This window comes from Empidonax traillii, unplaced genomic scaffold (assembly GCF_003031625.1).
Source record: "Empidonax traillii isolate 1590-97213 ecotype Southwest subspecies unplaced genomic scaffold, ASM303162v1 scaffold1674:size75124, whole genome shotgun sequence".
NCBI classification, from domain to species: Eukaryota; Metazoa; Chordata; class Aves; order Passeriformes; family Tyrannidae; genus Empidonax; species Empidonax traillii.
Window position 1 is genome coordinate 67,293 of NW_020956867.1, and position 7,832 is coordinate 75,124.

Genomic DNA, 7,832 nt, shown 5'->3' on the forward strand with positions numbered 1-7,832 from the left:
GAGAGGAATTCCTGAGCAGCAGCCCTGCAGGACTGATGGCTGAGCAGCTGCTCATGCTTTCTCAAGGGTTAAATCTGCCAGGGCTCGCTCTGAGAACACAGAGCTCTGTGTGTGTGCAGGGAGAAAGCCACACTGCTCTTCCAACTGCCAAGAGAGTGCCAAGTGTTCCAGAAACATCAGTGTTGGAGACAGTGCAAACAACACGTGTGAAGAGACACGGCCTGAAGCAGCAGTGGAACCCACGAGCCAAGGCAAAGCTGCTGCAGGCTGTGAATGCTGCACTGAGGGGACTCTGCCCAGGCCAGGGGGGCTGCAGGAGGACTCGGGGTGCTGGTTTAGACCAGATGAGGGTCACGAGGTCCCCACACACCCGGGACAGGCAGCACCACGTCTGGGACAGGGGATTTATTCATCCTAGCCCAGGGAAGGTTTTCATTTCATGGTAAGGCTCCACTACATCTTCCCTCCCCCTGAGCAGCACCTTCCTTTTCTCTCACAAGCTGTGACTTGACTGCCTGGCTTTGGGAAGGAGGCAAGTTGTCTTTTGTAGTTTCCATAACATAAACAGTCTGCATGTTCCTGGAATGCACCTGGAATAGCCCAGCCAGGGTAAGATGCCATCCTGGGAAGGGAACAGTTCACCTGGAGCCTGCCTGCTCTCCCAGGACACGCTGTGCTTCTTGCTGGAGCACAGGTCCCTCCTGCACACCCATTCCAGCACTGCAGTTACCAGGAAGGAGCAAACATCACAGATACAAGTTTCAGCAGGTTAAAAGTGTCACTTACCTTTGTGGTTCTGCTATCACTCAGAACGGGGCTTCTGGCCCCAAAGAACAGTTACAGGAAGGAGCTGCTCACATACCAGGACTGTTCTTGTTACAGAAGAGCATTTTGGGCAGTGGGAGCTGCACTGATTCCCCTCTCTCTGGCAGAACAGGGGCACAGGTTGTTAACACCATTCCCCTCCCTGCCCAGACAAGTCCTGAGTGACCAGATGAACATCCCCCCCAGGTGACGATGACCATGTCCCCTCTGTGACTGGATTGTGTGCAGCAAACACCACAGACACAAGTTTACTCCACCTGCAGCTGAACCCACCGCTGTGGATCCCATTTGCTACACACCAGTGACTGCTGAGAACATGCCAGGGTCAGCGAGTGCTGGCACAGGTCTGCTGTGGTTATGCTAGTTCTGTGAGGATTGTTGTTTGGGGGAATATTCAGTCCCAGTAAAACTCCAGAGAATGTTTACAGAGTGCTTTGAAAGAGCTCTTATGGTGCCTCATCCTGAGCTGGTGAGGTCCCTTCCCTGTGGGGTCTCGGCCCAGGGGAGGCACAGCTCAAACCCAGACTCCCCTTGCTGCTGCCTCACTTCAGGCCAGACTTCCAGATGCCTGAAGCTGCCACCACCTTGTAAACGAAGCTGCAAATCTGAAATCCCCTACAGAGCACCTACAGAAGGGTTTTAAACCACCCCCAGAAAAAACAAAGCAATTCTGAGCTCCCCCATCCACCACAACGTCCCCCACTCATAAACCCCACAAAAACGAACCACTCCAGGTGAGGGTGGAGCTGTCCCACTGCAGGCCAGACTTGGTGTCACTACTCACAGGGCACGTGTGATGACTTAGAAGAAGAGTTCATATACACATTTGCACAAATGAAGAAACCCCTGTGGTCAGAGAACTGATCAAGAGACAAGAAAACTGCAGAGGGAAGAGTAATGCAATAGTTATGCCTCATTTCTGGGGCTGCATCTATACAGTTGCTGGGGTTTTTTCCCCTAATTGGCTTTAGTGTGTTAGATTCAATTTGAACAGTACTTACAGTTCAATTCTGTAGGAAGGCAGAAGAGTGCACTGAGATGGAGCGAGGCATTAACTCCTGGCAGGTCCCAGAGCTCCCCACTGTTCCTCCTCAGCAAGGTGTGCAACTGCAACCCCACTGTGACCAAACCATGGTCACAACAAACAGACCTTCATCAACCCTTCTGAGCAATTCGGAAAAAGAACAAAACGCTGTTATTCCCAATTCACCTATCCAGCTGGAATCTGACTCCAAACTGGATGAAAGCTCTGCCAAAGAAATTGGACTGGTTGGCCTCAGAGAACACAGGCAAGTTTAAAACAGTCATCAAAGCAGCAGCAAAGGCTGTTCTGTGGCTCAGCTCAGCCTGATGGTCTCACAGGGCTACAGCTCCCTGTGCAGGGCACTGCAGATGTGCAGACAGAGCCCTCCTAAGGACCTGCAGCTTGGAATTCACGGCCCCCAGGACACAGCTGGCTCAGGGCCTGGTGCTGCCCACCTGGTCCCATTGTCCCTGTCACACGTGGTGCCTCATCCCTGTCCCCCCTGGCTGCCCCAGCCTCTCCATCTCAGCAAACCCCTGCTTACAGGGACACGACTGCTCAGGGAGCCCGGGGGCTCCTGCCACACTCACCCCCTCCCTGGCACTGCTGCTCCTCCCCATCACAGCAGGCAGGGGCACAGGGTGCAGCTCCCTCCAAACCTCCTGCTAAGGACAGGTTTTTGGCTGGTTCTGCCCCCTGAGCCCCAGGGCAGCAGGGAAAGCTGCAGCCTGGACAAGGGGAGGGAGGCATGGGGGGCACAGGGAACATCACCCCTTCATCACAGGGCAACAGGGTTAACGGGGGGACACTGGGATCATGGGAGGCTGTGAACCTGGACACAGCACGCTGTTGTTGCAGTGGTTATACCTGCATACAAACCATAGTTTTAACAAATGTTTGTTAAACAAGTCAGTTTTGTTTTTATTAAACCCAACTTTGGTACAAGCAGGTCATTCCTGAGATTCGTTTACAAGGTTGTTTAAAACAAAGATAAACTGGGGCCTCTCCCTGTTCCTGTGTGAAGTTACTGGGGCACAGACGTCACACTTTGTTTTCCCCCCTTCCTTTATTTTTAACAAGTATTTGTGTAAGGGGAAGTCAGTCTGCAACAAACACAGAACTCACACCAGGAACACTGAGATCCAGCTTTAAACCATTCCCCTCCATTAATATGTAACATTTAGTTATCCTTTAAAAGGGTTCCCTTCTCACCCATCCCATCCCAGGGGGATGAGCAGAGCCCAGGCAGGGTTCCCCAGCCTGAAGCAGCAGGTGGGAGGTGGGCAGGGAGCTCTGGGGAAGGGGTTACAGGGTCAGGCAGCACGTGCTGCCCTCAGAAAACTAAACAGAGGGAGGTTGGGGGGTTTTGGTTACAAAACCTGTAAGTACACAGAAGAAAGCTGCACAGAGGAGTTATTGCTGCGATAGGTGAGAATCCAGCTGAAAGATTAGGGAGTCAGGCTAGAGATGTCAGGTTAGGGACACCAGGTTCTCCAGTTACACCCCAAAACCAGACAGGAGAGGACCCAGGGGACCCTCTCACTGTGGCAGCTCAAGCAGCAAAGCCAAAAGCCCCTCACACGACCCCAGCTTTGTCCCTCATCTCCCTAAAGTCAGTCAGTGTTAACTGCTTTGGAGGGGCTCTCACCTCAGAATTAGCATTCTGGTTTTAGTGCCAGCCATGCAGCAGCCTGAATTAGCAGTTTACCTTTTGGCAAGTATCTTGGATTTCAACTTTACCAAGAAACCTGATCAAGCAAACTGTTCCCCGTCAAAAGACACGGTGCATCTTAGTCCTTGCTACAGATTCTCTTCTGTGCAATGTATTGCAAGCTTAAAGGTGAAAGCACCAATTAATTTCTTCTGCATGAGATGTTTTGGCCTTAATAAATCTTCTAATTAACATATCTTCCTGTTGTTATGGAGTACGCACTGGGAAGACTAAAGAAGCTACAGAAAGAACAAAAGAGAATCAGTGTTTAAGTTTCGGTTGTTTACATTGAGCAAAGACAGCACCAAAGGTCAGAGCCCCACTCGAGGGTAGCTGGGGCTGGGCACAGACATTTAACTCGGAGAAGCTCTCCCAGCTGCCAACATCTCGTTTGGAACTGGCGATCAGAGGATTGATTTAAAGTTTCCCTGAGGAAAGACTGCTGATGGAACACCTGAGAACGGAGACCTGGGATGGGAGAGGTGAGGAGCTGTCCCCAGCCTGGCCAGGACTGCGGGCACTGCCAGGCACACACGGAGCTGGGGCAGTGGCTCTGCAGCCTCCTTGCCTTGTGGATCCCTCCCAGCTGCACAGCCCTCCCCGTGGAGCAGCCGAGGACAGGGAGGCAGGGCAGGGTTTGGGGTGTCTCCTGAAGGAAAGCACCAACACGGCCCAGGGCCTTGGCTCTGGAGCTGGGAAACAAGGGCAGCACCCACCTCACTGCTGAGCTGCTGCTCTAACAAACCCATCCAGTTCTGTTCCTCAGACTGGGCTGCAGAACCACCTCCCCCCAGGGCACCCCCACGGCAAACACTGCCCGTGCCGGTCCCAGGCCAGCACTGACACCATCCCAGCCAAGGCCAGGGCCAAAGGTGACTGCACCTGCTGTGTGTGCAGCACTGCCCAGAGAACACACAACACACAACAGCCCTCTGCTCTCCCTGAAAGCAGGACCCAGACCAACGCTGTGCTCTCTGCTGGCCTCGCCCTCAGCACACGCTGAGCTCCTTCAGAAAAGGGACACAGCTTTGCAAGCACCCCCAGCAAACCCTCCAGCTCTGCTGCCTTTTCATCCCACCCTTCAGTCACCTCTTTGGGCTCCATCACATCAGCAAAGCTGCTGGTACAACCTGCTCAGCCACCAGATCCCCCAGAGCAGATGTACCGACAAGCTTCAAGGCTCCTTCTGCCCTAACAGGGATGGCTTTTGATTAATCTCTCAGAATTTCTCCCCAGATTACACATAAGGTGCATTTCTGCATACTCTACGATTAGCTAGTTGTTAATTAATTAGCCAATTATATCTTTGCATGTTCCCAGTAGTCACAAAACTTGCAATCACGACACATTGTTTTGACAGATAATACAGATAATGACTAGATAGCACAGGAAATGCACCACTAAATAAACGACACCACAAAACTCAAAATACACGTGAGATTTAATAAAAGAAAAAAAGTACAAAGTGAGTGGAAGGAAATGAAAATAAAAAAAAACAAAACCACGAACCCAAACACGCTGGGAATGACAAAGCAAAGGGATGCAGCATGTCCCAGAGGGTTGTGTCCCCCAGGCAGGTCCCCAGGAGCCTCCAAACCACCCACCCATCTCCACTCCGGGGCACCCACCAGCCAGGTGTGAACCCCCTCAGAGACCCACAAAACACAATTTAAATTAGAAAGCAGACAACATACATGATGGTAAATGTTTAAATGATAAAAAAATGGATAGTTTTTTCCCATTAATACCAATCTTTTACAGGTAAATGTATAAAACAGGCAAAGGATGTGTAACAGAATGGTTTCAGTCATTTCTGAAGGGTTTTCTTTCACTTCTTCTAGCCTACCAGATGTAAGTCTTCGGACTGGATGAGATTAGAATCACCACATATTTGTAACTTGTTAAATAAAAATAAGATACAGAACTACCTCTATACCACAATATTTAAATCTTGCCTCAGCCAAAGGAAAAAAAAAAAACAAGTACTGGGGAAAAAAATATGACTGAGTCCCATGGGGGAGATTGTGATGTTGAACAAGCAACTACAAGGACAAGGGCTGTCCACCACAACATAAAGTCAAAGTAATATAATAATCATAGTCATTAAAATATCATTACATACATTCTGAATGTCTTCTTCAGAAAAAGCTGTAAATTTCTCCACAATGCCCATGGATTTGAAGGTTTTTACTCTTGCTTTGTAATCATCATTTTTCTTAACTACCTGTTATTCTAGGAAAAAAGGATTGATCTGTGACGAGCCAGGGCAGAGAGAAATCATTTGCATAGATCTTGCTGGCTGCAGCATGAGATCAGGAGAGAACTATTGACTGGGAGCACACTGGTGAGGCCGTGGGGGCACACCAGTACCACCAGTTACTGTTTTATGCCAGCATTGGCCTTGAGAAGCAAAACACTGAACCAAACAGTGCTGCTTGCTCAGGCAGTTAGTGCACCAGTTTCTCTCATTAGCAAAAATCAATAACAAATCATTTGCTACATGATTGGACTGCAGTCAGAGGTGAGGTGGAATTGTCTTCTTGCACGAAACAGAGGGTTGGGTTTGAGAAAACCACACTCACCCTCAAACACTTGACAGTTACTGTTTAAAACACATCTAACCCAGAGGCACAGCCTTAATCATTAAATGTCCAGCTTTCAGCAGACTCCCAACAGGTGCAGAGTGTTTCCTCTTTGAACAAGAGCCTGTTCCAAAAGGTACCGGTGGGATCTCGGGGAGGTTCTTTCCTGCGAGCATCAAGGAACACTGACAGGGCTGTCAGGATGTCCACAGGAAAGGCCACTGCCCAGAGGAAAACATTTAACACCTGAGCACGTATTTAGAGAGGAAAAAAGAGCTGCTTTAGTGGGATATGCAAGGAAAGGAAGCTCAGAATGCAGCAGAGCCCAGGACAGCTCAGCCCAGGCTCCTCCTCTGCACTGCCCCTCAGGAGTTTGCTGAGAGCCCAAAGACAACCTTTAGTAACAACCATATCAGGAAAGTCCTGCAACATTAACAACTCAATAAAAACACACACACTCACAACTAACACTTAGCCAGCCAGTGTTTTTATAAACTCTAAAGACACTATGTGAGGGTTAATATAAAATAGTTCCTCCTGTTTAGCCTGGGATCTGATGGATGGATGGAATTGGGTCCAGCTGTTTTTCCATGACAACACAACTCGTAACTCTCTGTTCAGTTATTGTCCTGCCTAGTCACAAAATGGTTTGAGTGGAAAAAATTCCTATTGATCCTAATGATTCCTCTGAGCTCAGATGCCCAGGAAAACAAGGCTGTGATTTCCAGGCATGAGGAGTGTCCAAGGAAGCACCTTGTAAGAGGAACAGAGCCTGTCAGCATAAATACAGTGCACAGCTCAGGAGCAGGGGATTCTCCCTACTAGGCACATGGTAAGTTTAAGGTTAAAGGGTAAAAGTAAAGATGATGGCTTAAATAGTTTCCACAACAGTAAATACATTGGTAAGTGACAACTGAAAAGTTACACAAATCCTGTAGTTTCATATTATACAACAAACTCTTATGAAAACTTTTCTCTATAAATGTTCTACTTTAGCAGTAAAGAAAATTCAAAACATTGTCCCATGAATTTTATTAACCACTCTCTCTCTTTTCTTATATATATATATATTATAAATGATGTAGAAAGTGTTTAGAGTAATTCAGGATTAAATACAGAATTACTGGAATGAGGGTTACTCTTAGATTCCCAGGGCAGAAAGCCTAAGCACTCTGTTTTTCTACCCACTCTAAAAATTTATTTGAGAATTTTGTTAGAAAAATAAACATTTCGGCATTTTTCATACCACTCCTCTCACTGTGCATGTACAGGGGAAGGTCAATGAGCCTCGAGCAGTCACTTTAGCCAATTAAAAAAACTAAATGTAGAAAGCAATTATTTAGCTGGTGGGTAAGATGAGTTCAGACAAACACTTATGGTCACTTGATACACGGCTGCTCAGTTGCTGGGCTTGGAACAAAACACCTTGAGGGATTAGCTGGCTTTGTTTAACAAAATGTACAGGTTAGGTAAGTTCCTGCAAACCTCCTGATAACTCTGAACAGGTAACAGCAGGTCACTGCCACCACTGGAGACGCTCATTTTCACTTTGGTCCACTCACACAATGTTATGAGAAGGGTCACAGGGTGGGAAACTCAAGCAACTTAACACATGAAAGCACCAAGTCCACTCTTGGCCTGAAAGTCTGTGTGTGATTAACTGAAAGAAACAAAACATAAAAAAAAAAAA